Source organism: Pantherophis guttatus, chromosome 1 (assembly GCF_059756535.1).
Source record: "Pantherophis guttatus breed Tessera chromosome 1, ASM5975653v1, whole genome shotgun sequence".
NCBI classification, from domain to species: domain Eukaryota; kingdom Metazoa; phylum Chordata; class Lepidosauria; order Squamata; family Colubridae; genus Pantherophis; species Pantherophis guttatus.
The window spans coordinates 102,920,829-102,934,867 of record NC_142063.1 but is presented as its reverse complement, the minus strand read 5'-3'; the positions used below and the strand labels follow the sequence as shown (position 1 = coordinate 102,934,867).

General features: G+C 39.4%; 1 protein-coding gene across 10 annotated transcripts in view; it reads left to right on the top strand.

Moving 5' to 3' along the window:
- Nucleotides 1-372: 372 nt before the first annotated feature.
- PTPN5 (protein tyrosine phosphatase non-receptor type 5) overlaps nucleotides 373-14,039 on the top strand; it is a 78,547-nt gene continuing 64,880 nt past the window's right edge. For 4 of the 10 annotated variants that reach the window (XM_060687721.2, XM_087879861.1, XM_034416920.3 and 1 more), the window contains exon 1: nucleotides 978-1,245. The gene's annotated coding sequence lies outside the window, so the exon portion shown is untranslated. Of the gene's footprint in view, nucleotides 397-773; nucleotides 873-977; nucleotides 1,246-3,810; nucleotides 3,834-14,039 lie in introns of those variants that run through there. The other 6 variants (XM_034416924.2, XM_034416919.2, XM_087879866.1 and 3 more) reach the window with 4 other exon arrangements.

Sequence of the window (14,039 nt, the reverse complement as noted above, 5' to 3'; positions counted from 1 at the left end):
TGCAGATCACCTTGCGGTCTGTGAGGTTTGGGGTACTTAAAAGAGAGCAGGGACATCGGCATTGCAATAGTTTGCCATGAGGAGGGAGATAGTTACACTCCATAGAACCGAGTTATTAGTAGCAGCGTTATTGGACTGAGCCTCTGCAGTGCTTAATGGAAGAGAGAGAGAGAACATTTTATCAATGGGGAGGTTTTGGTAAATGGGGCTGAAGATGTGAGCGGAGCAGCTGGAGGTTTAGTTCTCAAGAGACATACACGGACATTGAAAGGGTAGGAAACTCTCCGAATGAATAAAAACAGACCCTCTGTTCATGGGCAGAGTGCATTTTACCCCTTTATCGCTGAATAACTACCTACAGACTCGCAGAATCCGGGCAGAATAGCCCTCCGCGAGGTGAGTCAGATGTAACAACTCGGCGCGGCGCGTTCGCTCGCGCAGGCGGCGAGCGGGGGAGCTTCCACAGGGCGCGAACCACCCGAGTGGAAGGTTCCCCCCCCCTCTCCTTAACCTGAAGGAGGAAGAAAAGCTGCATTTGACTCGCTTTCCGCTGGTTGCCGTGCGGAGCGTGGCGAGCGGTGGCGTTCAGGGTGGCGGGGGGGAAAGAGAGTGAGGTTGAGCTTTGCAATATGCCGCGGGGTGGAGCTCTGCAGCGTTTGGGGGGCTGTCGAGCTTTGCAGCATGGAGTGGAAGGTGGAGAGGGGGGGCTTTGCAGACTAGACTGGCAGGGCCGGGAGGAAGGAGAAGAGGCGGCGGTGGGGGGGGGGGGACGACGACGGTGGATTTGCAGGCGGCATTAGAGAGCGCGCGCAAAAGCTCCTTCCATTTCTTCCCAGGCCTTTTCTGCCGTCGCGGGTGGCGTCTTCCGCAGCGTGAGTCCCACCCCCTTTTCTTCGCTCGTCTCTTTCATGACCTGAGGCGGGGTGGGGATTGAGCAGGTGTGGTGGTGGTGGGGAGGAACGGGCGGAGTGGGGGCGACAGCTGAACGGAACCGCTGAAGGGAAGGGAGCGTAGGAAAGAGGCAGCCGGGCAGAGCTGCGCACAGAGCAGGCAGAGCGCGCGGGTGGGAAGCCCCTGAAGGAGGACTGGGGCAGAGGAGGAAGGAGAACTGCGGGCGGTCCGAGGCGCCTTGTTTTGCGCGCCCGGCTGGTCGACTGCCCCGGCGCCGCCAGCTTCTTTAGCGTTGATGGCCGGGGTGGGGTGGGGGTGTGAGTCCTGCCACAGAAACCGCCGCTGCTGCTACCGGTACTACTACTACTACTACTACTATTGAGGCGGCCGCTGGTTCGGCTCTGTGTTTTTTTCTCCCCCACTTTCAGCGAGTAAAGGCGAGGCTGGCACTTGAGGAGAGAGGTCCCACGATCGGCTTTCGGCCAAGGGGGGCGGAGGCGGCGGCGAAATTCAGCAACGGGGGCGGGCTGGAGCAAAAACGCAGTCTTCTCCCTCCTGGGGGCGGGGGAGGGTCGCCGCGCACGGACGGGGGTGGGTAGGTGGGAATGGCAAGCACGCACGCGCGTCTCCCTTTGCGCGGCTCGAGCTGGAGGCACCGGCGTTGTTAAATGGAAATCGATAAAAGAGGCCGCCGGGAGCCACCCCTGCGGAGCCGGTGCCCCCTTTCGTTCTTCCCCTCTTACGTGCTCTTGCAGCGCCCGCAGGAGGAAAACTCGCGGATTCTGCATTTATGGTCCCGTCCTTTTTTTTTTCCCCCTTTTTTTCTTTTTGGCCCTCCTGAGGACCGGGAGGTGGTACTCGACGTGACCCTTCGGTGAAGGGGAAAACATGCTGCCCCGTGTGCCTGTTGGGAACAGAGAACTCAGGGAGGGTGGGGTGTAAATACGGCGAAAGCTGCCAGCCGTGCTTATTTGATTGGAAGAGAGCAGAGGGATTTCGGAAAGTCCGAGGTTGGGGCGACAGGGCGCTGCCCCTGCATTGAGTAGCTTAACTTGATCTTGCCTCCCTGACGGCGGGAGAATATTAACGATGGCCAGCAGCGATTTTTTCTTTCTTTCTTTCCATGATGCTCTTCTGGGATAAGTCCGGAGCTGAGGATGAGGCAGTCACAAGTGGCCTCAGCAACCTCATCAGAAGTCTTAAATGGCTGTGCTGAGAACCGTATGATTCTTGTTCTAAAGAACTTGCTTTCCAGCCAGCAGGATTGACTCTAACTACTTGAGGCCAAACTCCCTATTTCTTGCTTGCATTCACTTTATTTTATTTTATTTTATTTGTCTACAAAGACATCCATTCATCTCCCTATCTCTTTCTCTCTCTTGCTTTCTTTCTCGCTTTCTCTCTTTTCCTGTTTCTGTCTTTCTCTCTCTCTCTCTCTCTCTCTCTGCCTCTTTTGCTTTTTCTCTTTTGCTTTTTCTCTCTGGGTCTCTGTCTCTGTCTCTTTAGCTCTCTCTCTCTATATATATATAATTTTATTTCTGATAAAATGCCCTGTGTTTCATTCGGGAAAGAATAGCATCATGTATTAACTTCCTTTTTTTCTCTATGAATAATATTTTTAATTAAAATATTTCATCTTTGGCAGACTGAGAAGATTTACAGCTGATCTGGCTTTTGGAGTTAACTGTAGCTGTAAAAAAAACTGTGGGTTCCCCCACCCCCTAAGACAGATGATTTATTCTTTTGCATTATTTATTTATGACTTTTGTTGGATGAGTACATCTTGATTCAGAGTTCCTGTTGATCTCTCTTAGATGCATAATGAACTTCAAAAGAATTTTACCTTGTTACTAAACATTAGCATTTTGGAATATAAATGTATATTTTACAATTCTTACCACAGGAGGCAAATTAGGATTTAAAATAGCATAACTAAAATGGATGCAATCACCAGTTAGTTGGGTTTGACTTGAAGGTGTCTTGTTTCTTGGGAAACAAGGAAAACCTTTTTATATAGTCTTTTATTCAGTTTTTATAGAAAATGTTTTTAATGAGGTTGCCCTTTCCCGAAGATAGCACTTATTCTGAAAAATAAAGGGATTTAAAACTGGGATTAAGTCAAAGGTTTAATGTTGAGGCAAGTAAGAATTTGCAGATAGAAAAATCATTAGGTGCTTGTTCTAATTTTTTGTATTGCACAATCTTACAAATAGTATATTCCAGCACCTTACATGCATCTACCGTACATGGGCATAGATAGGCATCTGATTGAATAGTGCCTCCTATCTATAACATCAATTTGGATCTATCGCAGAGCACTTGAAAAAAAAAACTAACTTTGGTGAAAAGCTTGGAGGAGAATAATGCTGAGATGTTTATTAGTTTGACTTTGCTGAATTTACCCCTTTACTCCAGACATTCCTTTATTTTGAAGAACACAATCCATACGGGTGGAAGGAAAGGGCATAGCTGACTAAACTAGACTTATTGCTGATTACTGATGTTAAAAATAAATGTGGAATTGTTTCTGGTAATTAAGATGTTTAAACCCCATTCATTATGTTTTTCCAATAAGAACTGCAATCTGGACATAGTACTTGATGGAGCATGAAAGTCTGGTAGCCTTTTGTTTTGTACAGAAACCACATATGTTCTTGTGATAGACTAAAATTAGGTCATTCTTTTTAAATCCAATTTAAACAGAACAATTTCCTTGACTGTGTTATGGTAAGGCTACATTCATCCATTAATGTTTTTCAGAGCTGCATAGGCTTTTGTGAGACAGGAACCCTTTATAATAAACAGATCTTTTGAAAACTATTTTTTAGAGAAATTACTTATTTGCAATATTCTTTTATATTTATTTTGTTTATCACAATTATTTCCTGCCACAATCAAATCAAGCTGTCAGCCATAATACCGTTTACTTCTTGATTTTCAAGGTAAGTCTTAACTGTAATTATCCAATGGAAGTTGTTGGAAACATCCTATCTCTTATAACTTATTCTTGGCTTTATTGTATTAATAATAATCTCACCAGATGCAGAGATGATCTCTGGCAGTGTGATTGTTTTTGCAGTGTTTGGGAAAATCAAGTAGACTCGGGGTAGACTTGGTATATGAAGATCTATGATGTTTGAGGTTAGCGCTGGTTTACACACCGAAATCTTTTTGACTTTGGTGTCTAAAATGTTTTTGGAGATAACAGGAATGCTGCCTCATATATCCCATAGGAGAGTCAGTTTAATGGAGTGGATAAAGGCATTATGATATAAAGTAAAAAAACCAACAATGCATTCATATTCTAATCACTAGCCCTTGTGGGTACTTTCAATAAGTATATATATGTCTGTGTATATGTATGGTATGTATGTATATATAATGTGATCACTAGGCAAAATTTTTGTATGTTGCTGGTATGATTTCAAGGTATTTGAAAGATAATACATTATATATGTCTAAATTGGAAGATACCTTAAATGGATTTTTAACTTAAAAGATTAACTACAGATATTTAAAATAAAATCAATCTCATATATATGGTAGTGGCTGGATTAAATTGGTTTGAATTGGAATAGGAAATAAAACCTTCATTTAAATTAAGGATTCTATGAGTACTTCCAGTACTAAAGCAACTTTTCAGTACTGTTGCTGAACATTTTCAGGTGTAGTACTAAATTAAGGAGACTTTCTTTCTTCAAGATCAGCAGGCAAAGGAAGACATCATATATCACCAGAATGGAACAGCTCTTTGGGAGACATCCATTAAACAATTTCTGTCAGGATATTTAGAAATATGGCAGAAACCTTCTTTTATGAAAGACATTCTTGGACTTTTGGGACTGGAATCGTAGCTTAACAAAAGGCTGGGAGAAGGAAAGGGAATACAATAACTCTATGGTAAAAACAAATGGCATGATTCACATGCAAAAAATCTTGGATCTAAGTCTAGACTGTATGTACAGCTAGACAATCTGAAATCCTGAATAGCTGTTATGAAGGCGTATGTTATGTAATACAGATAGTCCTTGACTTACAACCATTTATTTAGTGAGTGTTCAAAGTTTCAGCAGCAATGAAAAACTGGTCCTCGCACTTAGAACCATTGCTGCATCCCCATGGTCACATGATCAAAATTTGGGCACTTGGCAACAGGTATGAATTTACAACAGTTGCAGCATCCAGGGGTAACATGAACATCATCATTTGCGATCTTCCCAGCCAACCTTTGACAAGTATAGTCAATGGAGGAAACTGGATTGTCAAAAAAGGTCATAAAATCTGTTGGTTTCAATTGTGGTCGTATGTCAAGAACTTATCTGTATTGGATCAGATGACCAATAAGGTAGCTTCCTGTGATTCTTACTTTACTGCTTAAATTGCATGAATCATTGCAAATGTCCAGGGTGAAGTTTTGGGAAATTTTTTGGATGAAGACTATGACAGCACTTGGATTACTCAAATGTAAAAGGTTGCATTTTCAGTAGAGCTACTGAGGGTAGTTAGAATAGATTCTTCTTTATGTGAGATCAAAAGTTACATCACATAATTTGCAGATACTCCACTACAGTGTAAAATAATCCAAATCATCAATATTTGGAATTATTAATATAAAGTGATCCAAGCTTATTTTTCTTGCAATCAGGATTCCAACATAATGTGAAATCTTTTTCTTTCATTGATTTATTTTTTCCCATTTCAGTCTATTGCCATTTTTTTTTCTTTTGTTAGTCGTGTACAATTCTCGGAGACTGTGTGGACAAGTTCCTGCAGTTTCGTTGGCAAGGTTTTTCAGAAGTAGTTTGCCTCCTTTCTTGAGTTGAAAGTGACTAGACCATGGTCGCCCAGTTGACTTCATGCTGAAGGTGGGACTAGAATTCATTGTCTCCTAGTTTCTAGCCTGATGCCTTAACCACTACACCAAACTTGCTTTCCATTGAAATTAACCCAAGGATGGCTGTGTTGACTAAGACATGATTTGATGAATTTTTAGATAACTTTACCCATAAGGTATGACTTTACAGCAGCTAGATTCAAACCAGAAGGTAAACCAAAGCCAAGCAAACAACATTATAGCTTTATGCAATCTGAATATAGTGTTACATTGGCTGTATTTGCACAAAATAATTAATCACCAGTTTTTCTTCTCTCCTGTTTAATGATCTGCTGGCCACTAAATTCTGATGATCCACTTGCCGGGTGGGGGGAGAGCCGTTGTTTCCTCTATCTTACCAACTGCTGCAAAGGATGGTTTGGATGTTATCACTTTCTAGTGCCCCACTTCCAGGTTTTTTTTAATGGTTCATTGCACAGGCAACCAGATGTTCAGATTGCATTTGGCATTTTTATCCACCTATCGAGTCCTTCCCAAGTGCCTGGGATAGGCAGACGTTGATGTTTGATGGTGTTAGCTGTATTATCACAGGATGTAAGCTGTTCTGGGTAAGGCTCAGTCAATTTTGCAATTGACTGATAATGAATTTGTCAATGCTGATGATCTTCAAGTAGTGCTCCAGTTGTTTTGGCATTGCACCCAAGGCCCTTATTACTATTGGTACTACCTTTGCTTTCTTTTGCCAGAGTCATTCTGTTTCTATTTACAGATCTTTGCATTTTGTTATTTTCTCCAGTTCTTCTGTTCTGCTGTTTCCAGGTGCTTCCACATCCACTATCCAGACTTTTGTTCATCTTTCTTATCGACAGTTATTAAGTTTACTATTGTAGTGGCCTGATAGAAGTTTATGCCACTTGAAGTAGCCTGGGCCCAATATGCCTCTCAATTCTTTCTGCTCCTTTCCCACCCTCCCCTGTGTGGCCTTCAGGAATGGAAATAAAATACAGATAGTAATCCAGATGTGGGCTTCAACCGGTTTGTACCAGTTCAGGTGAACTGGTTAACTTTTTTCCCTGTCAGAGAACCGGCTAATCCCACCTCTGGCTGGCCCCGCCCACCCTACCCCTCCCAGGACTCCCCCTGCGGCCCTTTTTGACTTCCAGATTGGTACAGCAGGCCATCCAGGCCCAAAGCTGGACCCAGGGGGCCATCATGCACTCCCCCCATGCCCCATTTTGGCTTCTAGGGTGGTGCAGGAGGCCTTCCAGGCCCAAAATGGGGCGTGAGGTGTCATCATGCAGCCCCACCGTGCCCCATTTTGACTGACAAAAGAGTGCTGCAGGAGGCTGAGTGCTGTCCCACCCCTGGCCACACCCACCCAGCTAGTCATTAGGGCAGAGAACCGGTTGTTAAATTATTTGAATCCCACCACTGTAGCAATCCCTAGCAAAGGCTTATTTTAGCACTCTTAAGATGGAAGGAGATAGTTCCATCATAGCAGTGGGTTGCTTTCTCTCCAAACAGCTCTGGTGTGGTTTTAGGTCAAACTAACCCCCTCTGTGTTAGGTTTCTGGGTCACTATATCATGATATGGTGGCTTTACCCATGACCCAGTAAAGCATGTTATATTAAGTAACCTTCCTTTGCTTTTCTAGTTCACTTAGCAAAATGAATCGGGGCCTTTATTATTCTGATTGAGTGCTCTTGAGTACCTTGTCTTGCTACTGCCATTTACCTGGACTTAGTTATGAAATACTTACTTTGAATATCCAAAGGCTATTCCACACATCAGTAAATCCAAATTTACCTTTTTTTTCTTTTCTTAAAATGCAAAATCGATTCCAGTTCTCAGATGAATTATCTATAGATACATTTACTTCTCAGATATGCAGTGGCATAGGGATATTTTATTTGTTGGTGTGTTTATATATATCATAACTTATTGGACAAGCTGCTTTATGTCTGTTTCACCTGTAATCAAAAAATACAATGGTGGGGTTCACGCATCACTGACCCAAAACCAGACAAACCATTTTGTGTATTAGCACTCTGGAAGATATTTAATGGATCCTAGCAAGCGTCTTTTAAGTTCAAAAGCTTCAAAATCTAATGGAGAAGATACTAAGGCTAAATTTTACCTCAAATGTAAAGTTAAGGTGGGTATTATACTGTTTTCTTGGCAGCAATATGGAAGTTGCAGCCTTCTGGAATTTTTATTAAAAAATCCTAGCATTTTTTGGTGGGCTCCAACCAGGGGCGGGTTCTAAATCCCATCACTACCGGTTTGCTCATGTGCACGCGCGGCGCTTCTGTGCATGCGCAGAAGCATCTGGGCAGGTGGGCAGAGCCTCCCTCCATCGCTGCTACCAGTTCGCCTGATCCGGTGTGAACTGGTAGCAACCCACCACTGGCTCCAACCTCTTAAGTAGTATTCTGATTTACTTTCTACAGATTAGCTAGCGAGGTGCTGCTACCTGCTGTGATAGTACTAATAATATGTTGTATAAAATTTAATAATGGGAAGTTTATAATTTGGGAATTGTAAACCCTACAAAGATGCTTATAAAAGTTGGAATTTTTTCACCTTGCTAACAGAATAAATACTGCAGTATTTCAAGTAATTGGGGTGGCGCCTACCTTACCAGATATTGACAAAAGGAAGCAGCATAAACAGTTTCATATATTTCCAAAGTACTGGTGAAGCTTGATTTTGATGTGCGGTACTGGAATCACAAGTTTGTAATTCAATGAGAGAATTTCACTTTTTTGCATGTTGGTTCTTTGGTAACCATAAATATAGTAAATTTATCATGTCTTCTAGTAAATAGGTTCACAATGTCACTCAGGAAAAGTTGGGCTTCTATCAGACATTGGCAGACTAGTACATTTGCACATCGATAATTTCGCACTATGCCACACCAAATCGTCTTACCATTCAGTAGGAAAATTGTGTAGGGAGAAGAAAAACAGGATCAAGGGAGGAAGTTGCTGAAATATTAATTGATACCAAATATAACAGAATAAATATTTGTATTTGTGTAACAGTAGAATCAGAATTTTGCTTGATAGACTTGAAGCCGAATTGTTAAAATCTTATACTTAGCCTTTTACAATTTCTGTTGACCGCTTGTGACCTCTACAGATTTTGCATAAAGGGTACAAGCATGAGCAATCATTCTTAACACAAGGGAGATCCTAGGCAATACGAAATCTTGATTCATAGATGTAAATATCTGTAGTTTATATTCCCTGGAGTTCTAAACAGTGGAGAACATGCATTGCCTGATTAGAAGTACTGATTCTTTTTTTAAAAAAATAAATATTTATGTTATATTTACTTAACCTCAGAAAGCTTATCATATTTTCAAATACATTTGTTAACTTGTTTAAGCTCTAGTCTCCAAATGACATATGATATCGTACTTGTTATAAACTATCCCTTTTTTTTAAAGTCAGTGGTAGAGAGGCTATAGATCTTTTGTTTATTTTCATGGGAACCATAAATACCACTGACTGGTCAAACAGAAAATAGTTGAGGGGGGAGGGATATATTCTTAGAATTCAGTGTTTGAATTACTGTTCTGCATTGATTAAGTCAATTTTTTTTTATACAGCCTAACTGGTCTTGAATCAAGCCGGTGATAGCTTGGTTGTTAGGTGTATATTCCTCAAATATTAAGCAGCTAATATTTCAGATTGGGCATATAGACACACTATTGGGCATTAGCCAGATTTAATATCCCTAAAATATGTTCTGGAAAAATGTTGATGGCAGAAAAGGTACCTTAAATTGTTTTGTGTCCCAACCTTTGTGTTTGTGTGACAGTATTTTCTATATAGTCTTAGCTACCTGAACTGAGCTAGTAATGAACTTATTTTATTGACTGTTTAATCATTTAATTAATCATTAGGCCCTTTCTCTGTTCATTGATTCATCTCCCTTTCCATGAATTCCCTTCCAAATATTTTGGTTTGTTTTGCAACGTAAAGACACACTCCAATAATGTTTTTGGAACCAATTTAATTAATTTAGAATTACCAGACCTTGGGTGAAAAATTTGGAAAACCATTACCAGTAGATGGCAGCAATTTTTCTCTTCCTTGCCATTTAATGGTCACCCTGATTTTCATAACCCTATTCTAATAATCCTGAATTTAATTCATTCTAATAGATGTTAAAAAGACTAGTAAGTTAATATATTAAAGAGAGTTAGCATATGCAGCTTATCTGCTGAATTTGACATCAGTGTTTCTTTTGAAAAGGATTAGTATATTAGAAAATATTTTGTTCACATCCTACTAATTTTTTTTAATTAAGTGTTACAATAAGAACAATTTGATAATGTAACTATCAGAGTTACATTAACTAACTAACTAACCAAGTGTTATTGAGTTCCCTTTCCTTGGATAAATTAAAAAAAAAAGCTTAATGGTCATACTTGATGATACATTAATTGGGGTTCTCACACTGAGCAATGGATTAAACTAGAACTTAAATAGCCTCTAACAGCTTTGATTCTACGGGTATGCAATAATAAACTGGATGAGAGCAAACAAAAGAATTTAGAGTTCAGACAAGACAGAGGCATTGTTAGCAGGTTATTTGTCAGTCTGCACAAAGGGGATTTGGCATAGACTTGTGACATTGCACTAAGGTTCAGGTTGACTGTTCAAAGATACTCTAGGATTCATCACTTACTGGAGTTACTCTTATTAATACCAATTCTTTTTGAAAATGATGGTAGCTACCCAATGTTGCAAGAATGAGTGGTTTCAATTCCTCCAAATTACAATTAATATTTACAGACACAACAAGCAGAAAGTAATTTATTTGCAGAACTTCTAGATGCTCCCTAGATGAGCCAACTTCGCCCTTGAAAATGTCTAGCTGATATGTAAAATGTTATATGATTTATGGTCGGAAAAACAAAGATTTCTCTCTAAGAAAACAGAATTATCTGAATCTACTCACAGGTAGCTAAATTAGGCCAAATTCATCAGTCAGAAGAAAGTTCAGAATTACTATCTGTATGGCAGTTTGCCTCCAGGAATCTGTAATGGCTTGCCTGACTGCCAAAAATTTCAACAAGTTAAGATTTTTCTTTTTCACTTCATCTCTAGAAAGGGAAAGTGTAGCTTAATGTTGAGTTTGTAATTGCCATTCATCTTTTGAAAGCACACTATATCAGACAAATAACAGGATTTTTTTCCTGATCTTGTGAACTTACTGAAGTTATATTCATGAATCCTGAAACACAAACATTACAATATTTACCACATCTTACTCATTATAAATTCCTTACTCAGAGTTCAAGAATGTACAGGTAGTCCTCAACTTGCAACAGTTTATTTAGTGACCTTTTGAAATTACACCAGCACTGAAAAAAGAGACAATAGCTTTTCACACCTACGACCATTGCAGCATCCCCATGGTCACATGATCAAAATTCAAATGCTTAGCAACTGAGTCATATTTATGATGACTGCAGTATCCTAGGGTCATGTGATCACCTTTTGTAACCTCACAAGCAAAGTCAGTGAAGAAGCCAGATTCACTTAATAACCATGGTACTAACTTAACAACTGCAGTGAATCACTTAACTGTGGCAAGAAAAGTTGTAAAATGGGGCAAAACTCACTTAACAAATACCTTGCTTAGCAACAGAAATTATGGGTTCAATTGTGGCAGTAAGTTGAGGACTAACTATTCTGTTGTCTCTTTTGCAAATTGTTGCCTCTTTTTCAGACTATTTAAGCAAGCATAACTACTGTCAGGTATGATCAATCCAGTGGTGGCCCAATCTCTCTGAGATTTGAAAATGTGAACTCTTCTCTCCCGTAATGTAATATGAGAACACAAATAGTTTATTTTCTGATTTACAGTTGAATAGTATGACATTATAGGCAAACAATGAAATAATTAAATAAGCAGATTTAAAAATAAGGTAATCCTCATCCAATGACTGCCTTGTTTTGCAATTGTTCATAGTTACAAGGGTGTTGAAAAAGTAACTGCAAACAATCTTTGCATGTGTGACTTACAGGTCAGTAAAGCAAAGGAAAAACTGAAGATCTTAAGCACCCTTGCAATTTCACTCAGTGACTGCTTTGCTTATCAACCAAGTTACAGTCCCAGTTGTCACTAAACAAGGGCTGTCTGTAAAATCAGCATAAGGGTTTTCAAGCTGCATATTGTCTTCCAGGTAAGCAGAGGAACAAGAACAAAAATGAACAGTCTGGAATCAAATTGCAAAAGATTTGCTCACAGTCAAAGGGAGACACAGAAGCATAGTCAATAAATTAATTCCGAAGTCAAAAGCAAGAAAGCAGTTGGAACCAGGCAATAAAGAACTGGTGTAGTTAGGAGGCCTGCAGGACAGCACGCCCCATAAATTTCCTTCCAGCCATTAATTGCTCCCAGAGAACATTATACTAAAGCTGTAGCTGTAGCTATTATTCTCTAATGTAACTTGTCCTCTTTAAGCCTAATGTGGCTGCAAACCTCCTGAGTACATTGAACTATTCTCAGGTACCGCACATTTTATTTATGAGGTGCTCTTCCATATTCAGCATTTCCCTACCTTTTGATACTCAGTTGGACTTCACTGCTGTGCTAGCAGACTCTGCAGTGTTACACTGTTGAGCATATTTCAGAATCCTTGATAGGGACTAGTTAAGACTGATTCTGGCCCAAGCTAACACAGAGGAGTTGATGAGATTATCTCATCTATTTTCCTTCTTTAGAATCTCCTTCAGTTGTAGCTGAACAGTATTGTTAAAAAAACCGCAACTAACATCTGATCCTATCAATTCTTCCTATCAATTTATTACAGTCTTAGACCAGAATAAATAAAAGCACTCAGTATATATACACTTAAGAATTCTAGTATAAAATAATAACAACTAAAATCTATAATAAAATCCAGTGTCAATTATACATGGTCTGACTATACGAGAGTTGCAATCCCTAAACGCTGTGGCCCGTTGTGGGTTCAACGATAAAAGGGAAATGACTAAGCAGCAGAGTGGATAAAAATCAATGATTTTTTAAAAAAAATTTAAAAAGTCAGATTTTTTTTATTTAAATCGGATTTTTTTTATTTAAATCGGATTTTTTTGATTTTTATCGAATTTATTTTAATAAAAAACTTTTGGGGTAAAAATCTATCGTAAGATAGTTTTCTATTTAAGATACATAAATAATGTAGTTTATTCAGCATGAAATGGAGCTTAGTTATGTAGCATGAGGCTGTATATTCTGCAACACTGGGACTATCGGTGAGTCAACAGTGGGTCAAAGGAGTAGCAGAGATGATAGTTGCTCTTTAAAAATTATGATTTAAATCGAGTTGATTTAAATCAAGCCTTTTTACTAGTGATTTAAATCATGATTTAAATTGTGATTTAAATCAACTCGATTTAAATCAGATTCACCCTGCTAAGCAGTGCAAAGGGTTAGCCACAATTGTTATATACATCACTATGGTGGAGAAGATATGTATTTGCAACGAATCCCCAGTGCTGCTGCGAAGAATCTGGCCACCTGTGCTGTAGTTATGGACTGTTCATCCTTAAGCAGCCACTGAAGATAGGTAGTGTCAGAACGGCCAGGATACCTAGCAATTATTGACAGAATATGTTTTTTCCTAATCTCCGTATAAAAGGAACATCTAAAGAGCAGAATCAGAATCTGCTTTTTAAAACTGAAATCTATTGTTCTGTCTAATACACTTTGGAACGAGAGAGAACAGATATATGGAGATCTTCTACCATTTCCCTTTTGGTCTTTTCTAATGCCCAGTTTCTTTCTTTCTGTATCTCTCCATAGCTTTTTTTCCTGGTACTGTTAGTTCCATACTACCTTTATGTACACTTTCTGGTAACATTTCTCTCTCTGATTCCTATAGGTGGGTTTTTTTCCCCCTTGTTAGAGCTTCTTTAAACCTTTTCTATACTGTAATCACATTAGCTTTTGTTGCTCTCTATTTTTCCTTATTGGAATTATTTATAATTGTGCTTTTAGTGTTTCTCCTTTTTTTGGAAATCTTTTCATTTTAGATTCTCTTGTCATAAAATTTTACTTATCACTGCTTTCAGTTTATTACTGTTCAGTCTAAAAAACAAACAAACCACGGTATTATGCTATTTTCAGCTTTGTTTTCTACTAAAATCAAGAAGCTTGGTATCACATATCCATTTTACATTATCATTTCTTCTAATCTCATTTTTAGAAATTTCTTCTGAAATGATTTTTTTTTTAAATTTTTTGATTTATATGCTGCCCTACTCCGGAGACTCAGGGCTGCTTACAGTG